An 11,618-nucleotide genomic window follows, 5' to 3' on the forward strand; every position below is an offset into this window, starting at 1 on the left:
TTCAAAAGTATGTTCAACTTTCTATGATTTTGATTTGTAATAAGGAGCAAGGTTTAAGACTTAGAGGTTTTTCTTTTTCATAAATACCTAAAATTGAGGCCCAAATATGTTAAAAGATATAGCCAATACTGTGTTTTGTTTTAAATTTCATACAATGGATTGAGGGTTTTTTTTTTGTTTTGTTTTTAGATTTCAATATATAAAGTTTTACTCTATAAAAATTGCACATAAAATGTTTTTTTACATAGGTTATAGATGCTTTCTAATATATTTCCATAGAAAATACAGAAATAAAGATAATTATAATTTCTAGATATTTTCTGTTGTAGTTCTCTATAATACATATAAATACTGTTGAATGTATCCATACCTCCCATCAAACCAAAGCCAGCAAAAACATTGTTACCTCACTAAATGCTTTCAAACAAGAATTCTAATTTTAAATAAGATCATCTCTCTTGATTTTACTGGAAGTCAGTGGTACGTGAAAAAATTACATTACTAAGATCATTCTCATCAATCAGGTTGAAGAGCAGCGTGACCAAGAGAAAGCTAAGCAAAATTTATTTCTTGATAAAATGCTAATTTCAATGTTCTCTCATGCAAATTTCCTACTCTTAAAATGTTTATGCTCACCGTGCATCATAGTATGTATGAAAATAAGATGACTTAACAACTGCATTTTTTTGAAACCCGTGCTCTTATCAAAGAAGCTGTGCCATTTTCAAAGGCCATTTCCTAATTCATTATATAAAACAACCCAGTATCAAAGATTTTCTTCTTGTGACAATAACATGGGTCAAGCTAATGCTTTGAAAAGGACAATAAGGGTTGTAGACAAGCTGGCATGACTTTGGCTGCAATAACGAATCATAAAACACTGTTAAATAAATTCCATGTGCTACTCCTCACCATGAATCCCTCTAAATAGAGTTGTCATGGTGGGAGGGCCACATTATCAAGCTCAGTATAAAATTCAGAGCATCAGCATGGAGTTAAGAGTGGAGAGCTCAAGCCTGAAACTACTTATTGTATCACCCAGCAATGGTTTTTGCTGGAAGATAAATGTTTGCATCTGAAAATCAATCAATATATTCCTTGACATATAATTTAAAGAAAGAACACGTGTGATAAAGAATTTAGAACTATCAAAACATTTGAAGTCCAATTTTACTATTTAAAATTGTAGTAAAATTTTAAATGTTTGATACATAGTACAGGAGTTAAGTTCTTAACACTGCAGGCTACACTCACTCTTCTATGCTTTTTACAGTTGTACATTCCAGTACACGCTGATTTGCAGCTGGCTCACTAAATATCACTAAACATATTTTTGCAGGAGAAATTGTTCAGAAACAAAATGTTTTTCAACATCAGCTTTTAAGAAAACAAGTTGTTTCTTTCATTTGTACCTTAGGTAGCTCTCAAAAGCAACTTGTTCTTAGTCAAAATATTTGGTGTTCTAGCACAATTATTTCAGCAAATTCGATTAAAGTTTTAGCCTCCATAAACTGAACACTCTAAGGAATTGTTTTAGAGAAAGTTTACTATTGTTGTTAAGCATATTTTAAACTCAATGCGGTTTTGAAGGCTTGTTATGCAGTTTCATTTGTGGAAACAAAATATGTTGTTGGTACCTCATTTACTTTAACTCTTCAGTTTTTTTGTACTTTTATGTTCCTTTTCAGACCAGATGAGAGATAATTTATTATAGATGTCCTAAGTGATTTTGGCAATTTTTCTCAGGGAAATTGGAGGTGGCAAAGTTACTGTTTTAACTTCATTTCAGTGTCAACTACGTGAAGAATTTTCAGTAGGACTTTTCTTGAAACAAGTATGGTCTGAGTGGAAGTAAATGACTATGAGATAAATATAGTTGAGTTATTCTTTTTAGTTTTGGGTCTAGTATAATTTCTAAACTTTTTATAAACCTAAGTTTGCATGAAAAGGCTATTCATAATAAGTTGCTTAGGTAATGTAGTCTTTTTTATTGAGGTATAATTGATATACAATATTCACGTGTACATCCGAGATTTGATATTTTTATACATAAGGAAACAATCCCTACGATAAGTCACCATCTGTCACCATACAAAGTTATCATAATATTATCATCTAATAACTGCTAATCTATTTTGCTAATTATTAAAATATTTTGAAGTTCGGGCTCCTGGGTGGCTCAGTCGGTTGAGCGTCTGACTTTGCTCAGGTCATGATCTAGCTGATCATGGGTTTGAGCCCTGATCAGGCTCCATTGCTGTGACAGCTTGGAGCTGGAGCCTGCTTCGGATTATGTGTCTCCCTCTTTCTCTGCCCCTCCCCTTCTTGTACGCACGCTCTCTCACTCAAAAATAATAAAAATAAAAATATTTCAAAGTTCTTAATTGCCTTATTACAGTTAATGACCATCATATCCATCACTGAATATTGTACTATTTTCCTCAGAATATGCTTTTTAACTGGCAGAATTTTAAAACATGCAGCATAGAAAGTAATTTTATTTTTACTGTAAGTTCCATTTGTAATTTTAAGTATTTTGTTATTCATTCCTTGACTCTATTCCTGATGTTGTGTTACTGATGAGGTACAATGGTAGCCTGTGTGCTAACATAATCATTGATCACACACTAGTTCAGGAATGTCAGAAGTGACAAAGAAGTTGACATTTCCCTATTTTGTCTTTAAAGGGCTAAGGCTGGAGCAGAAGCTAAATGACTGATTTTACTAGTGACTGCAGCCAGAAATAATATTGAGCATTTTCATCCATGTACACCTTTCACAAGAGATCTTAAGTGCTTGCTTTCTGTGTATAAGGCGCTAGTCTCTGCTGGACATACTGTGGTAAGCAAAACACATAGCAAAACTTGCCCTCCATTCTGGATCCGAGGAAGGAGAGGCAGGCAAAAAAAAAAGGTAAAATAGTAAATGCATAACTTGGCCAGATAGTGATAAAGCTGTGAAGAAAGAAAAAGGAGTTTGGGAAAGCAGAGTGAGGGATGGTGTTTTACAAATCATAGTCCGGAAGACCACTGAAGAAATAACCATTGAGAGATCTCTTACTTAGCAATGCATCATCAGGGTCTCCCCTATACCATAGTGTTGGGTTTGCTGAAGAATGTCTGCCTCTATCTTTGGGAGAATACTTAAGATGAGTCAAAAGTATTATTAGGAAACTGCACTCTAAATTCAATGAAAAATAACAAAAGCAATGAAAATCTGTCTAGCCATTTTACAGAAGGTAGTTACAGACTATATTGATGGGATTTCATGGCTGATTCACTATGCTTTCTACATTGTGCTTTTTTTTTCAACTTTTTTTTTTGTTTTTATTTTTGGGACAGAGAGAGACAGAGCATGAACGGGGGAGGGGCAGAGAGAGAGGGAGACACAGAATCGGAAACGGGCTCCAGGTTCCGAGCCATCAGCCCAGAGCCTGACGCGGGGCTCGAACTCCCGGACCGCGAGATCGTGACCTGGCTGAAGTCGGACGCTTAACCGACTGCGCCACCCAGGCGCCCCTACATTGTGCTTTTTACATGTCCATTTAAACAGGCATCCAGCTATTAACTTTTTACATGTTAAAAATCTCTCTACTTAGGTAACTTTATTAAAGCAAATTGCAGCCTGTCCCTTTAAACAAGAATTATTATGGTTTAAGCATTTGAGCTTTTAAGGGAATAGACTTACCATGAAGAGGTAGGTACTGAAATGGGGCATTTCCTTCTAGCCCTTTGAGTCTGTATGGTATTAGGTGAAAACTGGAATAGCAATGCTTTGACTGTGGGTGAGAGAGGGTTTCCAGATTTTCAAAACCATGAAAAGAACTTTTCTTTATTTCCCACACCTATTCCATCATAGAGTTCTATGCTAATCTGATCAGCTTCCACTTCTACCTGCAATCTGTCATGAAATCCAGTATTCACTTCAAATATATACATGTGTTTAGAAATACACATGTATCTGAGTCACCATTTTCTTCCTCCTGGACTACTAAAATAATACAGTGAGTAAAGAAAGACTTATTTGCCCTATCTGGGTTGTGTTGAATTCAAGGCTGAGGTTGCAAATTTAGGAACTGCCTGGAAGAAGTAACGACTTATGACCAGTGTGTACCATGTTCTCATTGTGTTTCTCTTATTACTATTCAGTCTCTGTCTTTTGGGGTCACATGTAGAGCTGAGTCTGGACTTCACATGGTCTGATGTGTTAAGGGGAGGAAACTGCCTATGGCTTGGAGGAAACATACACCTACAGGAGAAACAAGCAGTTGATTTCAGGGGCCCACCAGGTTGTGAAGCAACAATTCTGAAGGAGGTCGGCAGTCCCCTGGATGGTTTTGTGGAGCATTCAAGCCTTGTTCAATAACATGTTGAATTTTTTTAGGAAGGAAACCTAGTAGAAAAACCAGATGTTGGACTTTACATCATTCAAAAGGTAGCAACTCTGGGACTACTGGAAAGGAAAATTTTTATTTCTGCAAGCCAGAGGACTACTGAAATTGGGGCACAGACCCATTAGGCAATATTGTGCTTTTAGCATCGCTGTTAACAGCAATCTGAGAATGTTTACAAGTTGACAGTTATTGATGGAGCTAGACCACAATGATAAATAGGTATTTAAATGGGAGAATAAGGAAATGAGTATTCTATCAGTGCATCTTTAATCTCCAGCCATGAGTCTAGTTCTTCAACAATTATGTCTCAGATGAAATATCACCAGGCTTATTTTTGCTGCCCTCTTGATTAAGCTAAGAAATCACTCAATAAGTCACCTGGATTGGATTCTTTTCTACCATTTGAACTGAATAGCTTCAACTGGTCTCTTAGAGACCCATCAGCTAAATATACTGCTGTAGTGTCCTTGCCATGGGGCAACAGAGTGTAAATTTTAAACACAATTACAGAAGTTAGATCTGGAAGAACTGGGATAATTTTGCATTTAGATACTTGAGAAATGAGGTTTGTTTTTAATTCGGTAGGTGATTTGTGGTTAAATTTATTCTAAAGAGTTGCTCGTTAAAAAAAAAAAAACTATGCTGGCATTTGACTAGAGTACTCAGGGAAATAATAAACAATAGTTACCTCAGCTATAGATTTTCAACCAAGAATGATGAATCACGGTTTTAAAAATGGTAAAGTTAAATTTCAGTTGGTGATTAAGTAATTCTCTTCAGGCATTTATGCCAATGATCACTGTTTTAAATCCCTGAAATAGAAATATCCTTTTTAGTTTGATAGAATGCATTTCTATCTTCTATAGTTCTTAAAAGATACATGAAAGTAATAGAAATATTTCTATTTGTATTAGATAACAAAGGTATTATAAATTAATGTAGGTTTTTTTCCCTATGAACTTAAAAAGTTTTAAAAGCTAGACAAAAACATTCAATATTTCAAGTTTGTTTAAAGAAAGTTTACTTAGATCTCCTTTGAAGTTCAAGTAGATAATTTTTTTTAATAGGACAAGATGTTATAATGTGCTTATAATGGCATTGCTTCAATTCTGTTGACAAGCCTGAGCTCATCTTTCATAAAAGAGAATTTGACTTCATGTATATATCACAACTCTAATAAAATATGTAAAAGGTTCTACTTTATTTCAGTTAGAGGAAAAAAGAGATACTCCAGATAAAGAAGGAAAAAAAAAATCCCTGAGTATTCTAAGCTAGGCAATCTGATTTTAGGGTGGTGGGGGGGGGGGAGGGAGGAACCAGACCAAGAGTAGCAAAGGCTCTCAGAGCCTTTTTAGAGACTGTTGCTTAGTAAAATAAATAAATAAATAAATATTACTGGAACAGTTGCAGAAGAAAGTCTGGCACAAAGATAGGGTTCTGGTGATAATATGCTCTATTGCCTACTAAAACAGAAGGAATCACAGTAGCATAAATGTACAAAGGACGAGAGGGTAAAGCACCTATACAACAGTCGATAACGTAAAATGTCAATTCTTACTCAACCCTATTCAAACAACCATGCATGATTTCTCCCGAAATTACTACTCCGGGCTTGATGGTTTCTTCATTAGATTTCCTATTGCCACCTCCACATGGTGTTAAACCAGGGGTGAATAATGGTGGCCCTGCAGCATCATAAAGCAGAACCCCTTTGCTAACAGTCTCTAACTACAGAGCGAGAACACTGATTAGCTGTGGCATGTTACTTCGAGGGAACTCAACTGGGAAATAATTTCTCTTCCATCATCCCAGGTGATTAGAAGAAGTAAAAAGCAATGTAACTTGCAGAGTGATTTTATTATTTAAAACATACATGAAACCTAGTGTGGCCTTAAAGTTTAGGAAATATAAATACTCTTTTGTGAAGCAAACACAAGATAGTTTTTAAAAGGAAAGCCATGATTGATTTTGACCTTTAGCTATGAGCTAGTTCTCAAAAGCAATATTTTTGGAATGGGAAAGAAAATGATACTCTTGAGTTTTAGTTTTTGCTTCTATTAAACTCTATTACAGGGGCTTTGCACAACTATGTAAAAAGTTACTCTCAAATTTCAGGATTTAAAACAACACTCTTATCACCTCATAGTTTCTGTGTGTAGGAATATGGGTACAGCTTAGCTGGGTGCCTCTGGCTCAGGGTCTCTCATGAGGTTGCAGGCAAGCTGTTGGACTGAACTTCAGGCAACTCAAGACTAGGCTGTGGCAGAATGATACTCTCGTAAGCTCATGCACATGGCTAATGGAAGGCTTTGGCTCCTTACCACCTAGGCCTCTCCATAGGCTGCCTGAGATGCATGGGCTGCATTCTTCTTGTTAAAAGTCAATAATAGGTCCCCACTCAACTGGAGGCAATTACATAAGGGTATAACTAACAGAGGGCTAAGATCTTTGGGGCCATCTTAGAGGTTGCCTACAACACCTGTGTTTTTGGGGTTTTTTTTTTTTGCTTTTCACTTCTACTTTTAGGAGGAAGCAAGCCTTATTCTATCTAATGGCAGACATTGGAACAAGGTCATCTTCCTAAAATCACGATATGATGAATATAATCTTGTATTTAAGAGCACATAACTTAAAAACAGAGCATAAAACTTAAAAACAGTCTTGAGGAATGATCATCTTAATGTTCTGTAGAAAATGACTTCTGTTAATATTAATATTTACTGTTTCAAGAAAATAATGTTCACATACACATACTCATGTAGGTTTTAACTTAGGTTTTAGAAGGAAATTTTATTTTTACCGCCCATTTGCCAGATTCTATTTGAACACTGGCCGTTCCTTCTCTGTGTACAGCACTTGCTAATTTGGATGGAAAATTTAATATGCATGAATAGGGAAATGCAACAAACTTCTTTTAAAAGTTATATGTAAATTAGAAAGGGGTTGGTATTCTGGAACTAGCTCTACAGAGATCTAATTCCACTCTCCTATCTGCCACTTCTCAGCTATGACCACAGGCAAGTTGCATAGCATCATTAGATTAGTGTCTTAGGTTAGCACCATTCAGGGTGCTGTATACACTGGATGGTTTACAAACAACAGAAATTTCTCATAGTTCTGAAGGCTGGAAGTCCTCAGAGTTCCACCATGGTCAAGTTCTGGGGAAGGCTGCCTTCCAGCTGCAGATTGCCAGTGTCTCCCTGTGCCCTCTCATGGTGGAGGGGACAAGCTAGCTCTCTGGGATCCTTTTTTATAAGGTACTGATGCCATTCATAGGATTCAGTTTTTATGACCTAATCACCTCCTAAAGACCTAACCCCAATACCATCCTAAAAAGGAGTGGGTTAGAGCATTAATTTTCTATCCTTTGTAAAATGCTGTCATTTTAAGTGAAACATGCCATTATGTAAGAATGAGGGCAATGACAAAATAGTATTCTTTCATATGTAAGAATATTCAGAATTTTAATTTTTAGATGCTAATATTCATAGCCCTATAGCTACTAATTTAGTGTATTTGCAACATGTACACTGACCTTAAGTAGAATCATATTTATTGCATTTCAGTTTATTGAAAGTCTGAAACATTAAAAAATTCTCTGTATATTAATTTTTTATTAAATTCCCATTTTTAAAATGTAATAAAATACTATTAAAATTTTATTTCAAAGATCATATTTTCCATATGCTCAAATACATGTAATATATATCGCTTGCACTGATTTTAAATGGTAAATAATGGAAAGATAGACCAACAAACTGCTTGTTTGTCATCATAAGCATTCAGTAATTGAGTTATTTGTGATAGAATATTGAACTTGAGCACACACTCAATGTTTAATTGACGAGAAAATATATGCAGAAAAGCTGACGAACTAACGTAACAGTGAAAACTAATTGTTGATTAATATGTTTTTAACACATTTCATACTTTGCTAATGTATGTTTGAAAAAAACAAGATTTAAGGTTAAGTTATACTGAATAATGTCTATTAAGGAGTATTAGACACAATTTTTCATCAGCTTTTTATTAAGACATACTGTATTAAATATTTTTGCTTCTAATTATTTAATATCAATTTAACTTTGCCCCTTTTTATCAAAAAAACAGCTGAGAGTCCAGTGTTATTTTACAGCTCCATCATTAAGTAAATCTGTAAATTTATTTAAGTAATTTTGTTATATTCAATATCAAATGTTAAGATTATTTAACTCATATATAATGGAAATATACTCTAATGAAATAGTACAATAGGTGTCTATAAAACCTTAAAGTATATTATGTGTATTCATAAATAGCTATATTTTAAAAAATTACATGGATAGGCTTCATAGCCAATGGTAAATGGCAGAGAAAAATATCAAAAGATCAGAGAAATTATTTGAAGATTAAAGGATGAAGTCAATAAATCTAAACAGAAAAAACCATAAAGTGTGAGATAATATCAGTCGTTTTATCATGTGTATTTTCAATCTTAAAATTAGAGATTGGAGTATGAAACATGTTAGAAAAATACTAGCTAGAATTTACCCAAATTTAATGAATAATAAATTTAGAAATTAAGAAACGGCATGAACTTGTAACAAGATAAATCCCTGTGCTCTAAGAAATCTAACAAGCATTTTGGGCTGAAGGAAAATGACATAAGAAAGAAGGAATGAAGTGACTGAAAGAAATAAATGTCCTTTATTAGTATATTCCAAAGATGTAACTAAAATATAAAGTTATATTGTGGAGCTTATAATCTATGTAGATGTAATATTAGGGCCACCTGTTTTTTTTTAATTTTTTCAACGTTTTTTATTTATTTTTGGGACAGACAGAGCATGAATGGGGGAGGGGCAGAGAGAGAGGGAGACACAGAATCGGAAACAGGCTCCAGGCCCCGAGCCATCAGCCCAGAGCCTGACGCGGGGCTCGAACTCACGGACCGCGAGATCGTGACCTGGCTGAAGTCGGACGCTTAACCGACTGCGCCACCCAGGCGCCCCGAGGGCCACCTGTTTTGATGAGTACTGTGTGTTATACATAAGTGATGAATCACTAAATTTTCCTGAAACTACTATTACACTAAATGTTAACTAGAATTTAAATAAAAATTTGAAACAAAAAAATGAAAAAATCATAGCAAAACCATGGGAGAAATGGTACTTAACTGTTGCAAAGTTATTTTATATGAAGGGGCACAGTGGTAACTCTAAGTGAACTCTGACAACTGGAGGATACCTATCGTAGGCCCTTGAGCCACTACACATGCAGAAATGAGATAGGGCTAAAATGCCAATAAAGGAATTAAAATGAAGTAGTAAATAACATACAATTAATCCAAAGTAAATATATATAATTTTATATGTATGTACACACATACATATAGTTGGGCACACACCTACACGTGCGCACACACACACATATAGTAGGGCAAATAGAAAATGGCAAAGTAGCAGACCTAAATTCATTTATTTAATTTTTTTAATGTTTAATTTTGAGAGAGCATGAGGGAGGGAGGAGCAGAGAGAGCGGGAGACACAGGATCCGAAGCAGGCTCCAGGCTCTGAGCTCTCAGCACAGAGCCCGATGCGGGGCTGGAACCCACCAGCCGTAAGATCAGGACCTGAACCGAAGTCAGGTGCTTAGCTGACTGAGCCACGCAGGTGCCCCAGACCTAAATTTAAATATATTAAAAATCATATGAAATCGTAGACCAAACATTCCAGTTAAAAGGCAGAGATCATTAGGTAATATTCTAAACTGAATTGTGTCCCTCTCCCCCCCCAAATTCATATATTGAAGTGCTAAACATTAGTACACGAGAATATAATATTTGGAGATACAATTTTCAAAGACACAGTTAAAATAAAGTTTCAAGGGTGGGTCCTAATCCATCACGACTAGTACTTATAAGAGAAAATTTGTACATGGGTGCACACAGTGGGAAGTGAGGACATAGAAGGCAGGCATCTCAAGCCAGAGTGAGCACTCAGAAGAAACCAAACCTGCCTACACCTTGATCTTTAAATTCTAGCCTCCCGAATCAGGAGAAAATAAATTTAAGTCACTCGATCTGTGGAATTTCTTTTTGGCAGCCCATACAAATAGAGTGTAAAAAGGCAAAATTCACTTTTATGCTATCTAAAAGAGATGAGCTTTAAAACAAATTAGTATACAAATAATACAGGAAAGTGAAGTTGGTTAATATTTGTAAATCGATGTCCTGTGAATGAGTTGAATAACAGAGAAAATACATATGATCTCAAAAGATATTTAAAAAAAAACACAAAGGTGCCTGGAAAGACATTTAGAATTGAAAAATAAGTTTACCTTCAAAGAAGGAACAGGAAATTGGGCAGTTAGTCAAGGACGACATACTATTAGCATAGGTTTTCTTTTTTCTTTTGTTTTCCTGATGTGATAATTATTTCAGAATAAACAATATTGGAATAATACCTCTTATATACTAATGTCTGATTCTAATGGCAAGGATTCAAAGCATTTTATAGTTAGTAAAATAATATTTAAAAAATTCTTAGTACTATTTGACATGAGCTAATAGATATCTCATATAAAAAAGCATTATTTCTATTAAATGTTTTGACTCCGTGATTATGTAGGAAATTTCAATTTTCAAGAATCTTATTTTTTTTCTTTATTCATTTGCTTTAAATTGATGTTTTGTATGGCTTACTGTATCTCTGCTATGAAGAGAGATGTGAAATAATTTAGCCATATTCGTTAATTCTAGCTTTTATAATTTTTTCTCAATTTAATAAGTTTTAAATAGTATTTTCTAAATAGTGAATGATTTAAAAACTCATTGCATACTATGAAAAATATGTTGCCATCTCAAGTTACAGATAACAATTCTGTGTGCTCTACTTTAAGAAGATTTTTTTATAGGCTATACCTTCCAGCTTATGATTAAAATATTGGCCTACCCAGTTGCCATGTACTATCTACCCCAAATGTTAAGACCTTACGTTGACATACCAGTTCAAATTTCCAGAACAATTTTTGCTTTTCTGGGAGAAAAGATAGAAATAAAACTTCAATAGACCTAGAATACGTTATTGATAAAGATGCAAATTTTTATTCAATGTCCTCCATGCCTACCAAGGTCCCCTCCTTGGGGAAGTAGGACACCTTTTCATATAGACATGCTTATCTCTTTCCTAAAGCAAATAGATCCAACCACAGCCAAAAACTCAGGTTACTTGTGCTTTAAGTCATC

This window comes from Acinonyx jubatus, chromosome A1 (genome assembly GCF_027475565.1).
Source record: "Acinonyx jubatus isolate Ajub_Pintada_27869175 chromosome A1, VMU_Ajub_asm_v1.0, whole genome shotgun sequence".
NCBI lineage: Eukaryota > Metazoa > Chordata > Mammalia > Carnivora > Felidae > Acinonyx > Acinonyx jubatus.